Here is a 19,441-nt window from a genome sequence, read left to right as displayed (position 1 = left end):
TGAGTCTTCTCCTCGAACACCTTTCCCCCTCCCGACCCTCCAAACTCAGTCTTCATGGCCCCCTTCCTCTACCTTTGTATCCGTGAAGCCTCCTTGGAATGTTCCAGAACGCCTGCCCCTTAACTGCCTTCAAGGTTTTCACGGGCGCTATTACCTACTTGCTAATGATCTTTACCTTGCCTTCCATTTCTGGCTCCAATAAACACGTCCCGAAAGGAAATGAATCCCTGCAATCAACAGGTAACTCGTATGAAATGGAGAGACCGTGTCACCGCGGTGGTTAAAACACAGGCTCAGGGCCAGCCTGCCTCAGCTCAGACCCCAGCACTGCCGTTTATAGCCGGTGTGACCTCAGGGAAACTTCCCGGGCCTCAGAGTCCTCATCAGTGAAATGGAGACAATCCTAACCGTACCCACCTCGGAGGGGCCCTGGGAGAAGTACGTTACTCAGTGTTTGTAAAGCCTCGGGAACAGTGCCCAACATATTTGTAGATGTTCTGTTGGTGTTTCTGAAACAAAATGGTTGCTCGGCTGTCCAACTAAACGCAAGGGAAACAAAAGAGAGCAACTGAATTTGGGTGAGATGCCATCTCCCGCCTGACACGTGCAAGTGGGGCAATCCCGCCCGCGTCCATCGAAAAGGAGGGTTCAAGAGCATCAGAGGGGTGTCGAGGGCCACACAGCGCCAAACTGAGATTCTCCCCACTCCCCGGATCAGAGGACCAAAAGAAGACTGAAAAAGGCCTAACTCTTTCATTCGGGGGTGCAGGGATATTTCACACCTAAAGTCAGCCCCTCCCTTTGGGAAACAACAGCCCAGAGTGGTAAAGGCCTCCTCCCCGGTCCCATCGCGCTCTCCCTGCGCCAGAGTCTGCCCCTCGGTGGGTCTTCGTGCTCAGGCTGAGTCGTAGGGACAACAGCACTTTCTCCCCAGGTGCACACCAAACCTCCCGTGTGCTTTCTGAGCGAAGGGCAGAGGGTCCCCTAGGCGCCTTCCTGCGGTGGGACCCCCTGTGGAAGGGCCTACCGCTGGGGTCTCCCTCCTACAGAGGAGTGAAGGGCGCCCGGATCCCAGCTGTGCGTCCTTGGGCAAGTTCCCGGCCCCTCTGATTCTCTGTGTTCTCATCTGTAAAATGGGGATGGACCGGAGCCCTGGAGGGGTGTTTATCCACCAGGCTCGGAGTTCAGGGGTTGTAGTAGTTCAGACTAAAAGCCGAATTCCAGGAGATTCTAGGGAAGTAGAGAAGCTTGGAGGTCGGAAATCAGAAGCAGGAGAAGGAGGGGCCATGGGATCAGAAAGTGCTTAACCTCACAGTCAAGAAAGACATGCAAATGAAAACCACAATGACGTGCCGTTTAATTTTACTAGGTTGGTGACAATTCAAAGTCTGACAACATCGCGTGGCGCTGAGGACACGGTGTCATGGAAACACCTATCGACGGCCATTCGCGTCTGGGAAATAATGTGGATACCCTTCCGCGAGAGAATGGAAAGACGAGTTGCGGTGTGATCGCTCCGTGTGAAAATGAATCGTCGCTCCGCACCAACAAAGCGAGTGACCCCCACAAGCAAAATGCATGATGAAGATAAAATAAAATAAGCAGAAATTCATGTAAGACCATCTCTGTCACAAAAACCCTGTGTAAAACAGCGCTCTCGCTATCGTTTAGGTGAACATACCTGTGTCCTGGCCGTATAAAGAAATTCAAGGTGACGATAAAAAAAACATCAAACTCTGAATAGTGTAGAAAAGGAAGGGATGGGATGGGGGGGCGGTGGTATCCAAATGTGTCAAGTGAAACCGAGCAAAGCTCCCATGGGTGTTGACTCTATCATCTAATACACCTTTTTGTACGACCGAACTGTTTCATAAAAGGTCACATGTCAGTTAATGTCGTCTTTGCAAAAATAAAACGTGAAGGGGGACTTCCATTTCTGGCTACGGTGGAGTAGCTGTTATCAGATGGAAGCCTTACGGTCGAGAACAGCTACTAAGCAAGAAAAAAACGTGAGAAGACACGAGAGAGAGCGACCAAGTTAGAGAGTAGTTGAGAGGCCGGGGTTCCAGAGAGAGAGCAAAAAAAAAAAAAATGCATTGGAATCCTGCACGCAATTTCCCCTCAAATCATTTGCCAAGTCATTGCAAATGACCCAGCAGCAGAGAGAATCTGGCAAGAGGCCGAAAACCGAAGAAGAGATTTTGACAATGTCACAAGGCTGAGAGAAGTCTTGGAGTTCAGGGCCTGACAAGGAAGATGGGACCTGGTAAATACCCAGTTATTCGGGAAAGGGTGTAAAGGGGAATAAGGAAAAGTCAGGCCCCGTTGAGCTGTGACTGCATCCAAATGACCTGCCTGTCTGCTAGGAGAAAGTTAGGACCTATGTGGAAAAAGTTAGCTTCACTCAAAGCCTCTATATTTTTCATGCACAATGTCCAGCATTCAATTAAATTGACAAGGCAGACCAGGAAACAGTACCAAATGACCAAAAACCAACAGGAAAGTAGAAACGGACACATGGGCGATTCAGAAAGTGGCATTGTCTAACACGATTTAAAAGAACCCGGATGAGGATGTTCAGGAATTCCACCAGAAATCTAGAACCTATTTAAAAGTAGAAGCCCCAGCACTAAGAAAGTTCAATTAATCGCAATTTATAAGAATTGAATGAATTTAGCAACAGATTAGTAACATTAGAAGAGAGGATTGGTGAGCTGGAATGGAAAGTACTCAGATTGAAGCATGCAAAGAAAAAGAATGTTTAAGAATACAGAAAAGAGCAAAAGAGACATATCCATTGCAAAAAGGTCCCATGTACATGGATGTAGAACATAGAGGAGACAGAACAAGTCGGAAGCAATAATAGAGACATTGGTTAAGAATTTTTCAAAAGTAGAAAAAGACATTAATCCAAGATTTGAAAAATCTTACAAACCTCAAGAAGGACAAATACAAAAACGATCAAACAAACCAACAAACAAAACCCACACTCCACACACATTATAGGAAAACTATTTAAAATTTTAAAGAAAAATACATACTAAAAGCCGACTTAGAATTTTATATAAAAGAAAATCCTTCGCAAAAATAAGGCAAGCTCAATATGAAAAAAAAAAAAGATCTACTAAAATCCCACAGTTAACATTACAATTAATGGTGAAAAACTGAAAGCTTTTCCTGTAAGATCATAAACGAGACCAAGATGTCCACTCTCATGATTTCTATTAAACATTGTATGGGAAGTTCTAGCCAAGACAACCAGTCAAGAGAAAGAAATAAAAGTCACCCTGATTGGAAAAGAAGAAGTAAAGCATTTCTGTTTGCAGATGACATGATCTTGTATATACATTCTGAAGAATCCACACCAAAAAGCCAAAGTGAAACAAAACAAACAAACAAAAACTATTAGGGCTAATGAGTTTAGCAGGGTTGCAGGATACAAGATGAAAAACAGGATACAACATGAAAAACCAATTGTATCTTTGTACAACAGGAATGAACAATCTGAATGTGTGATGAAGAAAGTAATTTCAGGGCTCCTGGGTGGCTCAGTTGGTTAAGCGCTGGACTTTGGCTCAGGTCACGATCTCGTGGTTCGTGAGTTCGAGCCCTGGGTCAGGCTCAGTACTGACACGTCGGAGCCTGGAGCCTGCTTTGGATTCTGTGTCTCCCTCTCTCTCTGCCCTTCCCCTGTTCTGTCTCTCTCTCTTTCAACACTAAATATGCATTAAAAAAAAAAAAAGAAAGTAATTTATTTCACTTACAATAATATCAAAAAGAATGAAATAGAAATTTAACAAAAGTGCAAGACTTGCACACCGAAAACTACTAAACATTGTTGAAAGAATGATAGAAGACCCAAATAAATGGAAGGCTATCCCACGTTCATGCATTGGAAGACTCAGTATTGTTAAGATGACTTCTCCAAACGACCAACGGATTCAAAGTTATCCCTATAAAAAGCCCAGCTGGTTCTTTTGCAGAAGTTAAAAAGCTGATCTTAAAATTCATATGGAGACACGGAGGGCTAGCATAGACACAATAATCTTGAAACAGAAGAACAAAATTGAGGGACTCAGACTTCTCTATTTCAAAGCCTACTACAAGACTACACCAATCAACAGAGTATGATATTAACCTGTATATAGATCAATGGAATCGAATTCAAAGTCCAGGGAGAAACTTACACATTTGTGTTCAAGTGATAATTTGACAAGGGTACCAAGACAATTTGCTGGGGGGGAAATAGCCTTTGAAACCAACAGTGCTGGGACAATGGGACATCCACATGCAATAGCGTGAAATTGGACTCCCATCTCATTCCATATACGAAAGCTAACTCAAAATGGATTGAAGACCGCGCTGTAAGAGGGAGAACTATTAAACTTTAAAAATAGAACACAGGCGGAACTCTTGGTGACCTTGATCACATAGTAGTTTCTTAGCTATGACCCCGAAAGCACAAGCATCAAAGAAAAAATAGATACATTGGACTACTTCAAAAGTTAAAACTTTTATGCATCAAAAGACACTAGCAATGGGGCACCTGGGTGGCTCAGTCGGTTAGGCGTCTGACTTCGGCTCAGGTCGTGATCTCACGGTCCATGAGTTCGAGCCCCGCGTTGGGCTCTGTGCTGACAGCTCAGAGCCTGGAGCCTGCTTCGGATTCTGTGTCTCCCTCTCTCTCTGACCCTCCCCTGTTCATGCTCTGTCTCTCTCTGTCTCAAAAATAAATAAACATTAAAAAAAAAAAAAAGACACTAGCAAGAAAGTGAAAAGGCAATATACAAAATGAGAAAAAAAATTGGATTTTGTTTATGTTTATTTATTTTTTTTACAGTTTCTTTATTTTTGAGAGAGAGACACAGAGAGAGGGAGTGGGGGAGGGGCAGAGAGAGAGGGAGACAGAATCTGAAACAGGCTCCGGGCTCTGAGCTGTCAGCAAAGAGCCCGACGTGGGGCTTGAACTCACAAACCACGAGATCACGACCTGAGCCAAAACCAAGGGTTGGACGTTTAACTGACTGAGCCACCCAGGCGCCCCTGAGAAAAAATATTTTTAAATTATATATTTGTTAGGGCTCTAGTATCAGGATATTGAAAGGGTTCTTACAACTCAAGATCTAAAAGATAACGCAATTTTAAATTGTACAAAATATTTGAACGGACATTTCTCTAAAGAAGTTATACTCATGAGCAATGAACATATGAGGAGATGCTCATCATCATTAGTCCTTAGGGAAACTCAAATAACACCCACTAGATGGCGATTTTAAAAACAGAAAAATTAAAAGTGGGGGGAAAAAGATGTAGCGTTTTGGAATCCTTATACGTTGCTCCTGGGATTGTAAAATGATACATTTGCTGGGACGCCTAGGTAGCTCAGTCAGCTGGGTGTCCGACTTCAGTTCAGGTCCTGATCTCACAGTTCGTGAGTTCGAGCCCCACGTCGGGCTCTGTGCTGACAGCTCAGAGCCCGGAGCCTGCTTCCGATTCTGTGTCTCCCTCTCCCTCTGCCCCTCCCCTGCTTGCTCTCTGTCTCTGTCTCTCTCTCTCTCTCTCTCTCTCAAAAAATAAATAAACGTTAAAAAGATTTTTAAAAAATGGTACATTTGCCATAGAAAGCAGTTTAAAAGTTTCTCAAAAAGTTCATATGGGGTTACCACATGGCAAAGCAAACGGACTTCTAGGTACAGAGTAAAAAGAATTGAAAACATACGCCCATTAAAAAAAAACCTCTGTACCTGAATATTCACAGCAGCATTATTCATAACAGTCCCAAACTTGAAGCAGCCCCAATGTCTATCAGTTGAATGGACAAAGCATAGAATATCCATAGAACAGAATATTATTCAGCCGTAAAGATGAATAAAGTACTAATACATGCCTCAACACAGATGCATCTTGAAAATTTATACCGAGGTAAAGAAACCGGGCACAAAAAGCCACATATTGTATGACTCCATTTACATGACATTTCTAGAACAGGCAGATTCATAGAGCCAGGAAAGAGATTAGTGGTTGCCAGGGGCTGGAGCTTTGGAAGGAGAGGGAATGGCGGATGATGGCTAATGGGTATGGCTTTTTTTTCTTTGGGTGATGAAAATATTGTGCAGTTAGCAGGGCTGATGGTCGTACAACTTTGTGAATGTACTAACAACCGCTTAATCGTACACTGTTAAAGAGTGAATAAATAAATCCGTGAATTAGATCTTAATTGCGATTTTTTAAAAATGTGAATCTTTAAAAATAAAGATATTTTTCAAAGCAAACCAAAGCAAAACACCTGAGAGAATTTGTCACTAATAGACCCTAACTTGTCACTGATAGGCTGATAAGGTCTTAGGAAGGTTAAACTTATGCAGAATTAAAACACATTACCATGATGCCCCGAAGGTGAGGAGTGAATAAAGTTAAAGGTTACTGTATTGTCTGGTAAATGATAAAAGGACCAACACAAAGTGGACTCAAAAAAAAAAAAATCAAATATGCATATTGTAATCTCTAAGATAAGCCCTAAAAAATTATGAAAGAAAATAGAGAAGAAACATATAATACTAATGTTTTAAATTTTATTCTTCCAAAAAAGGAAACAAAGAAGAAAAAAGGAATAAAAAATAGATAGACAAAAGGAAAACGAATAGATTTAATCCCAAACACGTCAGTACTTTCATCAAATGTAAGTGAACTAACCCTAGAATGAAAGACATAACTTTGTATCCAAACTTGACATTCAGCTCAGGTCATGATCTCGCGGTCCGTGGGTTCGAGCCCCGCGTCGGGCTCTGTGCTGACAGCTCAGAGCCTGGAGCCTGTTTCAGATTCTGTGTCTCCCTCTCTCTGACCCTCCCCCGTTCATGCTTTGTCTCTCTCTGTCTCAAAAAATAAATAAACGTTAAAAAATAATAATAATAAATAAATGTTAAAAAAATTTTTTTAATAAAAAGAAAGAAAGCAAAAATATAGGTCAATCGTTCTCATAAATATACAGACAAAATATTAACAAATCAAAGGTAACGATATACACAAAATGTGTATATGTGTATATGTGATACACATCATTATCATGTGAGGTTTATTTCAGGAATACAAGGTTAGGTTGACATTTGAAAGTCAGTAATCTATGTCATCACATTAGGAAAATAAAGAAGAAAATGTGTATCATAATTTAATAGGTCCAGAAAACACATTTAAAAAATTGTAACACCCATTCGTGATTTTTTAAAGCACTCTCAAAAAACCAGGAATAGAAGGAATCTTCTTTGATCTGATAAGGAGCGCACAGACATGCATGTGTGCATAATATACACAACCAACATCATGTGTAATGGTCAAATACTGAACATGATATACTTGAGGGCAGGAAACAGACAAGTGTCTTATCCTGGAGGCCCCAGTCAATGCAGTAAGGCAAGAAAAATAAATAAATGTATAAAGATCAGAAAACTATAAAGAATAAAATGATATAAGGACTGAGCACCTAGAAAAGTCCAGATACTTAACAAACTATTAGAATAATAATCATTGAGCAAGGATACTGGATATGAGAACGATATAAAAAAAATCTACTGTATTTCTAAAGATCAACAAAATTGACAAACTTTTAGCTAGACTAACAAAAGTAAGAGAAGACTCAAGTAACTAAAATCAGAAAAGAAACAGAAGACTTTACGACTGATGCCACAGAAATAAAAAGGTTTGTAAGAGAATACCACAAATAATTATACACCAACAAACTCAATAATGTAGAAGTGGATAAATTCTTAGAAACATACAACCCACCAACACTGAGTTATGAACAAATAGAAAATCTGAACAGACCTATAAATAGTGAGGAGGTTGATTCAGTGACCAAAACTGTCACAGCAAAGAAAAGCCCAGGACCAGATGACTTCACTGGTAAATTCTAGCAAACATTTTAAGAAGAATTAATGTCACTCCTTCTCAAACTCTTTTGAAAAATTGAAGCTAAGAGAACAATTCCAAACTCATTTCATGAGGGCAGCACTATACCGATATCAAAGCCAAAGAAAACTCCAAACCAATATCCCTGATGAATACTGATGCAAAACTCCTTGATAACATACTAATAAATGGAATCCAACAACATATTAAAATGACTATATGCCACAATCAAGTAGAATTTGTCCCTGGGGTGCAAAGATGATTCAGTATACAAAAATACACCACATTAATAGAGCAAAAGACAAATCACATGATCATTTCAACTGATGTAGAAAAGGCATTTGACAAAATTCAACATCTTTTCATGATAGAGACATTTAACAAGCCAGAAACAGAAGGAAATTATCTCAACCCAAAAAAGGTCATATATGAAAGGCCACAGCTAACCTCTTACTCAGTGGTAGAAAACTGATGGATTTTCCTCTAAGGTCAGGAACAGAGCAAGAATGCCCACTCTCACCACTCCTATTTAATGTAGAAGTATAAGTCCTAGTCAAAGCAATTAGGAAAAAAAAAAAAAAGGCAGTCAAATTGGAAAGGAAGAAGTAAAATGATCTCTGTTCATAGCTGACATGACCTTATATAGAGAAAACTCTAAAGATTACACACACACACACACACACACACACACACATTAATTAACAAATACATTAACAAATTCATTAATTAACAAATTCACAAATTAATGAACAAATGATATAAAATCAACACTCAAAAATCAGTTGCATTTCTATAGGTTAACAATGAACAATTCAAAAGGAAATTAAAATAATATCATTAATAATAGCATCAAAAACAATCAAATATTTGGGAAGAAATTTAACCAGGGAGGTGAAAGACTTGTACTCCAAAAACCACAAAACATTGCTAAAAGAAATGAAAAGGAAGCACAAATAAATGGAAAGACATCCCATGTTCATGGATTGGAAGACTTAATACTAAAAATGCCCACAGCAATCTACAGATTCAAGGCAGTTTCTGTCAAGATCCCAATGGCATGTTTTGCAGAAATAGGTAAAAAAACCATCCTAAAATTCACATGGAATCTCGAAGGACTCTAAATAATCAAAACAATCTTTGACAATGAAGAACAAAGCTACAGACCTCACACTTCCTGATTTCAAAACGTATTACCAAGCTACGGTAATCACTGTAGGTATAGACATAAAGGCAGACAGGCACATACTGCTGTATAGACAGACAAAGTAGGTATTGACATAAAAGCAGGCATACAGATCAATGAAGCAAAATAGAGAACCCGGAAATAAACCTTTGCATGCACGGCCAATGAAGAAAGGACTCTTTCTTTGAAGAACTCCTTCGGTGAAGAAGGACTCTTCAACAAATGGTGCTGGGAAACCTGAATGTGAAGCATGGACTCTTCCCTCATATACAGAAATTAACTTAAAATGGATTAAAGACCTATAGGTAAGCCTTGAAACTATAAAACTTCTAGAAGAAAACATAAGGGAAAACTTCAGAACATTGGGCTTGGCAATGATTTCTTGGCTATGACACTGACGAGAAAGACGCAGACAGCAAAGCAAACGTAGGCAAACAGGACCGCGTTAAAAGCCTCTGCGAAGCACAGGAAATAATCAATAAGGTGAAAGGACAGCCTAGAGAATGATACCAAATATTTTGCAAACCATATACTGAATACATTCAGAATTATGAACTCCTACCATTCAGTAGCAAAACAAAACAAAACAGAACAAATGGCCCGACTGAAAAATGACTAAAGGTCTTGCATAGATATTTCTCCAAGGAAGATTGAAAAACATGGCCAGAAGGTGTATGAAAAGATGCTCAATGTCATTCATCATCAGGGAAATGCAAATCAAAACCACAATGAGTTATTACTGCACGCCTATTAAGTTGGATACAATGTTGGTGAGGGTGTGGAAAAACCATAACCCTTATGCCCTCTTTGTGGGATTAGTAAAAGGTAAGGGCGTGACCGAAGACAGTGTGGAGGCTCCTCAAAAAATCGAACAGAGAACTCCCATGTGATCAATCTAGCACCCCACTTCTGGGTAGGTATCCGAAAGAATTGAAAACAGAGACTCAAAGGTACTTGCACGCCAATGTTCACTGCAGCATTAGTCACAACAGTCAGGACCTGAAAGGCACCTAAGTTTACCAACTGATGAATGAATAGAGAAAATGTGCTACACACATACGATGGGATATCACTTAGCCTTAAAAAAGAAAGAAGGCTGCAACGTGGACGAATGTTGAGGACATTACGCTAAAAGAAATAAGCCAACCACTAAAAGACGAACACTGCATGATTCCACTTATATGACAGATCTGAAGTCATCAGACTTGTAGAAACAGAAAGCAGAATGGTGGTTTTTCAGGGGAATGGGGGGGTGGTGGTGGGTAACGGGGAGTGGTTCAATGGGTATGAAGTTTCAGTTGTACAAGGTGAAAAAGTTTCAGAGATCGGTCATACAACAACACACATACGCTTAACAATACTGTCCTGTTCTGTATGGTCCCTGCAAAACTTGTTAAGAGGATACAAAACATGTTACTAGTTTATGAAGTCCACAGCTGGGGATGCTCTGTCTTGCACTTATGATCTCAGCAGATGGGGGGGGTCTGCAAACCCCCCTGCAAACCTTACGAGGTAAGAAACAAAACAAAGCTACGGAACAAAGGTAAGAAGTCCCCAGCTGGGGACTGGGTTTGGTAGCTATTTCTTTCTATATCTGAAGCTCCAGTTTGAAAAAGCGTGTTAACAAAGTTAAGAAAGTGTGAAGAAGATCTGGTGTATTTCTATATACCAAGAGCAAGCATGATTAAAATGATACCATTTGCATCAGCATAAGAAATCAAATACTCTAATGAGCCCCATTGAACGACGTGCAGGACCTCTACACAGACACCTACAAGATATTAGTTACATACATTTTTAAAGATATCAGTAAATGGAGGGAGATACATGGTCACGAATTAGAAAATTAAGCAGTTTCAAGATGTCCATTCTCCCCTTGTTGGACTAAAGTTTCAAGTGAAATCTCAAGTTTCAAGAAAATCCCCAGCAAGATTTCCTTTGGTGGAAATTGACAAGCCAGTGCTCAAATTTATACAGAAATGCAAAGACCTGAGAAGAGTTTAGAGAATCAAAAATAACGTGGTATTGTTGCAAAGGAAAAAAACCCTTGCCAATGGAAAGGAATAGAGTCCAGAAATAGACTGGTGTTTATAGTCATTTGGTTTTCAAGAAAGGCACTACCAAAAAGTCACGGCGAAAGCATGATTAAAACAAACAAACAAAAAAGATGCTGGATCAATTGGATATTCACATGAGGAAAAATGAACCTTGACCTTCCACTTTATATCATACACAAAAACAAATCTAGATATTTTGTAGACCTACTGTCAGAGGTGAAACAATAAAACTTCCACAAGGAGACAGAGGATAATATTTTCATGACCTTAGGGTCGATGACACTTCCTAAACAGCACATAGAAAGCTCGAGCCACAAAGAAAAAGACTGATAAATTGAACCGCATTAAAATTAAGAATTTTTGGGGCGCCTGGGTGGCGCAGTCGGTTAAGCGTCCGACTTCAGCCAGGTCACGATCTCGCGGTCCGTGAGTTCGAGCCCCGCGTCGGGCTCTGGGCTGATGGCTCGGAGCCTGGAGCCTGTTTCCGATTCTGTGTCTCCCTCTGTCTCTGCCCCTCCCCCGTTCATGCTCTGTCTCTCTCTGTCTCAAAAATAAATAAACGTTAAAAAAAATTTATTTAAACACAACGATAAACAGCACAAAACTCCGTTTGGCAAGAAAGGTAAAGAGCTTAAAGAGACACTTCACCAAAGAAGACCTTCCAAATGGCCAAGAAGCATAGTAAAAGTTGCTTGAAATCATGACTCATCATGCAAATTTACATCTCTGTATGACACCACTACACGTCAACCCGGAAAGGCTAAAATGAGAAAGGCAGACACCGTGCCGCGTCTACGAAGGACGCAGGGTAACCCAAACTTCTCAACCTCCCCTCAGTCTTCCGGGGTGCGTCCCATTCGGCACGGCCACCCTGGGACGCTTCTGCTGAACAGAACCCCACTTCTAGACCGGGCATCGAAGAGAAACGTGTACACGCGCAGACGTGGGCCGGAGGGTCCCCGCAGCGGCATTCACAGCCTCCCCAAACTGGAAAGAACCCGAGCTTTGGTTACCCTGTGTCTTTCCCTCACTGACGCTTCAGGAATGGGATAGTGGAGGGTCACAGGTCAGCCGTCATCTCCAGCAGGGCCTCGGGCGGGGATTGGGGCTGGAAAGTGAAAGGTAGGTGAGGAGTGTGGTAAAAGCAAAGTGGCCCGTTTCCCAGAGGGACCGAGGAGAAACGAGGTGGGTGAAAAGGGACTCCCCAGCCATGCCAGAAACAAGAGCCAACGGGTAGCCAGATGGGGAAGTGTCAAGACTGAGGGACTTCCCGAAAGGGAACATAGGCGAAAGGGCTCCCAGCTTACCCCTGGTCTTCAAGGACTTCTGCCCACCTGCCCTCCGGCCGGCCTCCTCCCTGATCTCTCCAGCACCCAGCTGTGGCCCTCCCAACCACGTCCCCGTTGCAACTGGATCATTCGGTGGCTCCCCATTGCCCTTCAGGGAAGACCCCAAATTTCTTAGCGCAGCATTCAACACATTTCGGGATCTGCCCCCCCAACATTCGTTCCCTCTGGCCCCCCGCACCCATCCTGAGCTGCAGGTACCCCAGGCTCCCGACAGCTTCACCAACAGTCCCCCTGCATCTGGCTTCCACACCTCTGCACGAGTTCTTTCAGCCACCGGACCGTTCTACCCTCCGGGGCGGACTGACAGCCTCCTACTCAGTCTTCAAAATCCAGTTCACTTGTCACCTCCTCTGGCAGTCTCCCACCCCTCCAAAGAGTAGGAGTCACTCCTTCCTCTGGGGTCCCTCCCGCCACCAGGGCACCCTGCTCGGGGTGCTTTCACGGACGTTCGCAGCAACAGGCAGGCAAGGACCGTGTCCCTCTTGGCTACCGCTGAACCACGCCAGGGGTGAACCGGTGCCCGACACGCAGTGGAGGCTCAAAACACTTGTGACACGGGCGGCCACGTGAAACGGTAATGGGTTTGGAGGCCCACCCTCAGAGCTAAAACCTACATAGACCGCGCACTCCGAAATGAATTGCTGTTCTTTTCGACTCCACTCTCTTCAATGTGGTGCCTGGAACATCTTTACGTAGTCGGTAAGGGTAAAATCTCCAGTGCTCCCACTGTCCAGAACACTTTTCCTCGTGCTTCTCTGCTTCCTCATCCTCCGGTTTCAACTTCAGTGTCGCCTCCTCCGGGAGGCGATCGCCGCTGGCTGGTCTGGGTCTCCCCTGCAGTGCTCTGGGCCCCACATCCTTCTGTTTCCTTCTCCACGGTTGTAATGTTAGGGTCAGGTCAGTAAACGCTTCTGTTTTTGTGTTTATGACCTGTCTCTGTCCCGGAGCATAAGCCCCGCCCCCACCCCCGGAGGCTGGGAAATCATCTGTTTTGTTCACCAAAGAAAGTATCCTTAGTGCGCAGAACGGGGCCAGGAACTCAGTGGGTGCTCGACGAGTAGCTGAGGAGTTGGCAAACGAACGAAAGAGGGTACGAGTTGCCGTGTCCAGTTACGCGAGGAGCGAGGAGTGGGGCCGCAGGCAGCCCCTGAGACATCTGTTTCCCCATCAGCTTCATCACGGTCCCCAGGAACTTCCCTCCACCCTGAGCAACACCCTCAGCTCCCGGGGTCTGAGCAGTCACCACTGCTGTCATCGGATTAGTAACAAGGAACCTTCAGAGAGGGATGGCGGGGCACCCAGGGTCATACAGAAAGTTCTTAGCCAAGCAGAGCGCTCAGGCTGGGGGAGAAGCAGCCTGGTGGCCCTGGGGCACCCTGAGGCATATCCATTCCTTTCTCTGGGACTCAGTTTTCCTCATCCATAGAATGGGGCAGCGCCCTGGCCTGGCCGAGGTGGTGTGGGGCAGGCACACCGTAGGCGAGTGGGTAACGTCAGTTGTTTTTTCACAATTTTTGTGTGTGTGTGTGTGTGCCAGTGGCAAGGGGTGGGTTGTGGGTGTCTGAGGACAGATGTCCCAAGACCCTGGGGTCGTAGCTTAGGCAGTAGGAGCCGAACAGGAGGGGAAGGTCCCATCCCAACCTGTCAGTCTTCCTCTGTCTCCCAGCCGGGCCGGGATCCCGGTCCACGAAGCCTCTTTTAGCCTGAACGCTACTGCACAGCCTGGGCAACCGTTCACTCCAGCCGCCTTCCCGCCAGACCAGGAAGGAGAAAGAAGAGAGGTTTGCAGCTGCGGGGTGAGGGGTGGGGGCAGGGCTGGCAGCCTGCCTTCTGTCCGGCCCCCTGCTTGGCAGGCCCCCCCCACCTCCCCACCAGGCTGCCCTGGCCAAAGTAGGCTGAGTGTCACGGATTCGTACAGGAGAAGTTTGGCAGGCCCTAGTCCCAACGTACACCATCAAGCCCCCTTGCAGATGAGGAAATAGAGGCCCAGAGAGGCGCAGTGCCTTGCCTATGGTCACACAGCGAGGAAGGACTGGGGCCTGAGCAGGGAGCCAGGTTGGGGTATTTGCCCCACCTCTCTGGAGACACTTCAGGTGGCCGGACCCTTCCTGGGGGCTGTGGGGACCAGCAGGCGAGGCCCCTTGCTGCAGGTGTCCTGGCCATTGGGGGGCATCAGCAGGGCCCCTGCCTGCACCCTGGGGAATATTCTCAGGTTGTTTCAGAAGTTCCAAGTTTACTCAGATCCTGCATATGAGCTGTCATCAAAAGTCCCTTTGGCCAGGCGCCCAGGCAAGGAGTGGGGGCGGTGGCACCTGTGAGCCAGGGGTGGGGGTGGGGCTCCTCTCCGCTCCCCCCTCCCAGCCCCACCTCCGCATTTCGGGGTGCCCTAGAGAGCAAGGGAGAAGGGGGCGAGGAAGGGGTCTCTCCTCGAAGTGTCTGTTCCCCCCTCTCTCCCCAGTTTCCTTCCCTCTGCTTGCGAATGACTCCCTGGGTGACCCTGAAAACCCTACCCCTCTCTGAGCCTCAGTTTCCCCAGCTGTGCGAGGGAGCGTAAAATCACCATGCAAGCTATCGTTTATTGAGGGCTTAGTGCATGCCGGAAGGGACGCCGTGCGGTCTAGCGAATAACAAGGCAATTATTACCAGCCATCCCTAAGGTAAAGCGTAATTACTACTATTTCTTGTGAACCACTGCTCAGGGCGCTGGCCCTGTCTCCGCCACTGAATCCCCAGGACCTAGGACAGTGCCTGATGCCCCAGTGGGTGCTCAAAAACTACACATAGAATAAAACCTCACGACAAACCGGAAATGGATGTTAGAGACGGGGAAACGGAGGTTCAAGGGAGGTGAAGTGGTTTACTCAAGGTCACCCCAGAACTAGGGGGCGGAGCTGGGTCTCCACCCAGTCCTGGCCGCCTCCAAGGCCCCGGATCGCCCGTGGAGGTGTGTTGGCACGTGGGTCATGGGTCCCACAGCCCCCCACCTGACCACAGGGGGGACCTCCCAGCCATCACTCCTGCCTGCAGGGATTCTGAAGGCACTGGCTCTCCGCCCTGCGTGGAGGATGCCTTCTTCCCTTCATTCATTTATTTATCAGGCACCAGGGAGGGAAATGGCGCCTCCCCAAGCTTCTGGTCCCTTCCCTCTTTCCATCTCCTCTTGAACGGGCCTCCTCCACCTGCCCGCCCCCCCCCCCCCCCCCCCCCCCCCCCCTCACGGGACGGGGGGGGGCCTAGGGCTCAGGCTTTGTCTTGTTCACCCCACGCCTCCGGGCCCTCGATTTTGTTCTTCTCCTAACACTCGGGTGCTTGGTTTCCTCCACTGCGGGGTGGTAAGGATCCAGACACCCTCCCAGGTGTGAGGTGGGCAGGACCAGGGCTCCCTCGAGTCCACCATGGGGAGCAGGTCATCAGGCCTGCCCCTCCCCTTCTCAGAAGGGTTCTCGAGACTATGAGTCTTGTTTTTATGCCATCCTGTCTGGCAGGTGTGGCCCTGCGGCCAAGCGGACCGGCGGCCCAAACCCAGCTCTGCGTCTCACGGCCACGTGGTCCTGGGGTCCCCGATCTCCTCATCTGTGAAATGGGCTGAAGGGGCTCCCGGCCTCACCTGATGTTGTAAGGATAACGGGAGCCCCTCGAGTGCCAGCGGCGGGCTGAGCCCCGGCGCTCAGAGGACCAGAACCGCGGGGGCTGAGGCAAGCCGATCGCGGGTTCTCAAATGTGCCCCCCGCACCTTCCACCGCTCTTGGACCCTGGCCCTCCTCTGCCACTGGCCCCCCTTCCAGGTGGAACAAGCTGTCTTCCTGGGCGGATCTCCAACCGGCAACTTTCATATTTTTATGCCCCCCAATCTTCACAACTAGCCCCACGGGGATGGAGCTGCCTTCATCCCCATTTTAGAGATGAGAAAACTGAGGCTCCATGAGGTTGGAAGAAACACAGAGACTTGCTCAAGTTCACCCAGCTAGGGAGTCGCATGGCCGGCTTTTGAACCCGCCAGGTTTTCCCCATTCGGCCATGTGCTTCTAAACCCATGCTTTCCCCCCCCCCCCCCCCCGGGGGAATACAAATGTCCTCAGGGGAGCAGCCTGTGACTTTTGAATGCCCCTGGCCCCGGGGCCGCTGCTCCCACTGCGCAGGCTGGCCGTTCCTTCTCGAAGTCCAGGGTTCCCACCAGAGGCCTCTCCCCACCCAGCTGCTCTGCCGGGAAGGTGTCCGCCTCCTCCTTCTTTCCTCTCCTGTCCACATGTCAAACTTCAACCCATGCCTCCAGACTCAGCCTCCCCGCGCCTCCCGGCTTCCCTCTCTTCCACGCACACAGGGCCCTTGGCTTTTCACCATCCGCCCATCCCCTGTGCTTTGGTGAGAAGGAGACAGCGTGGAGGACAGGGCCAGCCTCCGAGTCACCTGCCCGCCCTGCTCCGCGCTCTTGAGTCTCCTTGGGAAAATCGCTCTACCCCTGGAGCCCCTGTTCTCTGTCTGTGAAATGGGCACAGAAATCCGTGTGGAGGGGTTACAGGACACAAAGACGCTAAAACCCAGAATCTGCCCCCAAAATCGATGCCCCTCCCCAGAGTGGGCCCCGTAGAAATGCCACACCATCACGCCGTCACCCCCGTGCCCACCCCTGCCCTCCTGGGCTGCCGGGAACCGCGGTGACTGTGGCATCCCGTTTGGTCTGGGACCGGCTTTCCTCCCGCAGCCCCGGCCTTTTGGAGCTGGTTTCCACAGACAGCTCATGGGGTCATCTCAGCCGTGTCCCAGCCTCCAGACCTCCAGGCCTCCTGCAGACGCACAAAAAGGCACTTTGGGCGTCCTGGGCTGGGCTGAACAGGAGACTCCAGCCCCAGCTCTGCCGGCCTCACTGTCCCCAGCTGTGAGGAGGGTGCAAAACCCCTCTGTGTCCTCCCACCTCGGGCAGAGAAGGCGCCAGACCCCCCGCAGAGAACAGTGGCTGGAGGTGAGTTACCTGCTGTCCTAGCTTCTCCCTCAGGAATCCATTCTGTGTGCTCGGGGGCAGGGGAATCCAGTGGCCTTCCAGGGGTGGGGGCGCGGGACAGGAGTCAGAGGGAGCAGGCAGGTGTAGGGGGTGGGGATCCACAGCCTGTCCTGAGTCACCAGCCAGACAAGCCTACGACCTGTCACCGGGACGGATGGCCCCGGGCCCTAGGCAGGCAGGGCACACAGAGAGAGCCAGCCGGGGTCACAGGCAGTGGTCGGTCACATCCCAGGGAGGTCACACACAGACAGAGGACAGAGATCGACTGCACCAGGGAGAGACCCACAGCAGACCAGGGCTGGTCAGACAGGCAGAAGAACAGACAGGGGAAGGGAAGTCGAGCAGACAGGCAGGTGGCCAGCGGGGCAGACGCAAAGAGAGACAGGCAGGCAGGCAGGCAGGCAGCCGTGTGGCTGTCGGTCACACTCAGGGAGGAGCAAACAGTCGGCCCCGGAGCCCATGGGTCACTCGGCAGAGCCCCAGGGGTCTGTCAGAGCGCGGCTGCTGCCCTGCCGCGTGCACAGGGTGGGGAGGCAGGGGAGGATGTGGCGAGCAGCAGCTCTCCCCGCAGGCCCTGCCCACAGAGCAGCTGGCCCCTCCCTGAGGGAGTGAGAAAGAGGTGGGAGGGGGCCGGGCCCCTGGCAGAGCCCTCGCTCACCAAAGGTCACCTGCTAGGAAGACATTTGGGGCCACCAGGGTGATGGTGCCTCTTGCGGATGGATGGTGTTACCCGCCCCCCGCAGGTCTCACGGTCATGACCTATGAGGCAGGCAGGGCCCGTGAGCCACTGCTTCTCACAGATGCGGCGACCGAGGCTCAGAGGGGTGTGGAGGTAGGTTAGTGGGCCCAGGGGGCCCCGGTGGTCCTGAGAGCCCAACTCTGAGTTCAGAGAGAAAGTTGAGGGCCCAGGGCCAGAGACCCCCTCCCCCCGGAGGTCCCATGCTTCACTCACGCACACCACCTGCCTGGCCCAGGAGGGGGCTGCGTTTGGACCCCCCGACCCCCACCCCAGGCAGACCCCTCTGACTTCCCTTCCTTTGAACCCAGCTTTGCACTGCAGGGTTGCAGGGAGCAGGACCCTGTCCCCAAGCCCTTCAGAAGACAGTCCCTCGGGCGTGTCACATCACCTCTCTGAATGCCTCTGAGTGTCAAGCGGGGATGCCTAGCCGAGGGGAGACGGCAGCCATGAGGAACACATGAGAACTCAGGCAAAAAATAGAGAAAAGCAATTCTCAAGAGAGTTTTCTTTCATCCTGCGGACGAGCCGGGGGCCCATGAAAGGGTCAGACGTCTCTCTCTGGCAGAAGTTTAAGAAGTCAGAGACAAAATCCAGCAGGCTCCTGCCCAGCAGCCTCCCAGGGAGAGCCAGAGAACTTACCACAACCCCTACCATTACTCTCTTGCATTTTTTAGGCCCCTACACGATCTCGTCTTATGCCCCAGACCCTGCCAGGCAAAGCAGATTGCTTCCCTTTTAGAGATGGAGCAAACAAGGCTCGGAGAAGTGAAATGTCACACAGGCTACGAAGTGTCATAGCTGGCGTTTGGACCTGGGGGGTATCTGATGCCTAAGCCCGCACCAGGCGGTGACGACGAGCCTGAACCGGCACCAGATGCTATCAGGGTGGATGGGGGCTCCTTTGTGCTGTGTTGATGACACAGGTTGGCTTGGAAACACATGCCATCTGCCCCCCCCAGCTGACTCATTTTTGGGAAACGATTTGCAGCTAACCCACATGACCGCTCCAAAGGAAAAGAGAAAGCATCTTACTATTTATTTCTTCTATTTTTTTTTTTCTTTTTCTAGCTGTTTTTGAGGAACTTGGTACAAATTCCCCTGTGGTTGATCTGAAGGATGTTTGCCCTATAGAAATTCTGTTCCTCACTGCTGAAATATCTTGTGTTCTCTGGAGAACCCACGTTAGGAGGAAGCCAGATTTTCTTTTTC

At 48.0% G+C, this 19,441-nt stretch overlaps 1 protein-coding gene across 2 annotated transcripts in view; it reads right to left on the bottom strand.

Moving 5' to 3' along the window:
- IL21R (interleukin 21 receptor) overlaps positions 1 to 18,048 on the bottom strand; it is a 33,042-nt gene extending 14,994 nt beyond the window's left edge. Inside the window, exon 1 of one of the 2 annotated variants that reach the window (XM_040463594.1) lies at positions 17,464 to 18,048. The gene's annotated coding sequence lies outside the window, so the exon portion shown is untranslated. Of the gene's footprint in view, positions 1 to 12,158; positions 13,221 to 17,463 lie in introns of those variants that run through there. The other variant, XM_040463595.1, reaches the window with a different exon arrangement.
- Between the last annotated feature and the right edge of the window lie 1,393 nt (positions 18,049 to 19,441).

The sequence above is a fragment of the Herpailurus yagouaroundi genome, unplaced genomic scaffold (assembly GCF_014898765.1).
Source record: "Herpailurus yagouaroundi ecotype Mexico unplaced genomic scaffold, PumYag 410, whole genome shotgun sequence".
NCBI classification, from domain to species: domain Eukaryota; kingdom Metazoa; phylum Chordata; class Mammalia; order Carnivora; family Felidae; genus Herpailurus; species Herpailurus yagouaroundi.
Note: the sequence above shows the minus strand (reverse complement) of the source record. Positions and strands in the feature narration are given on the sequence as shown.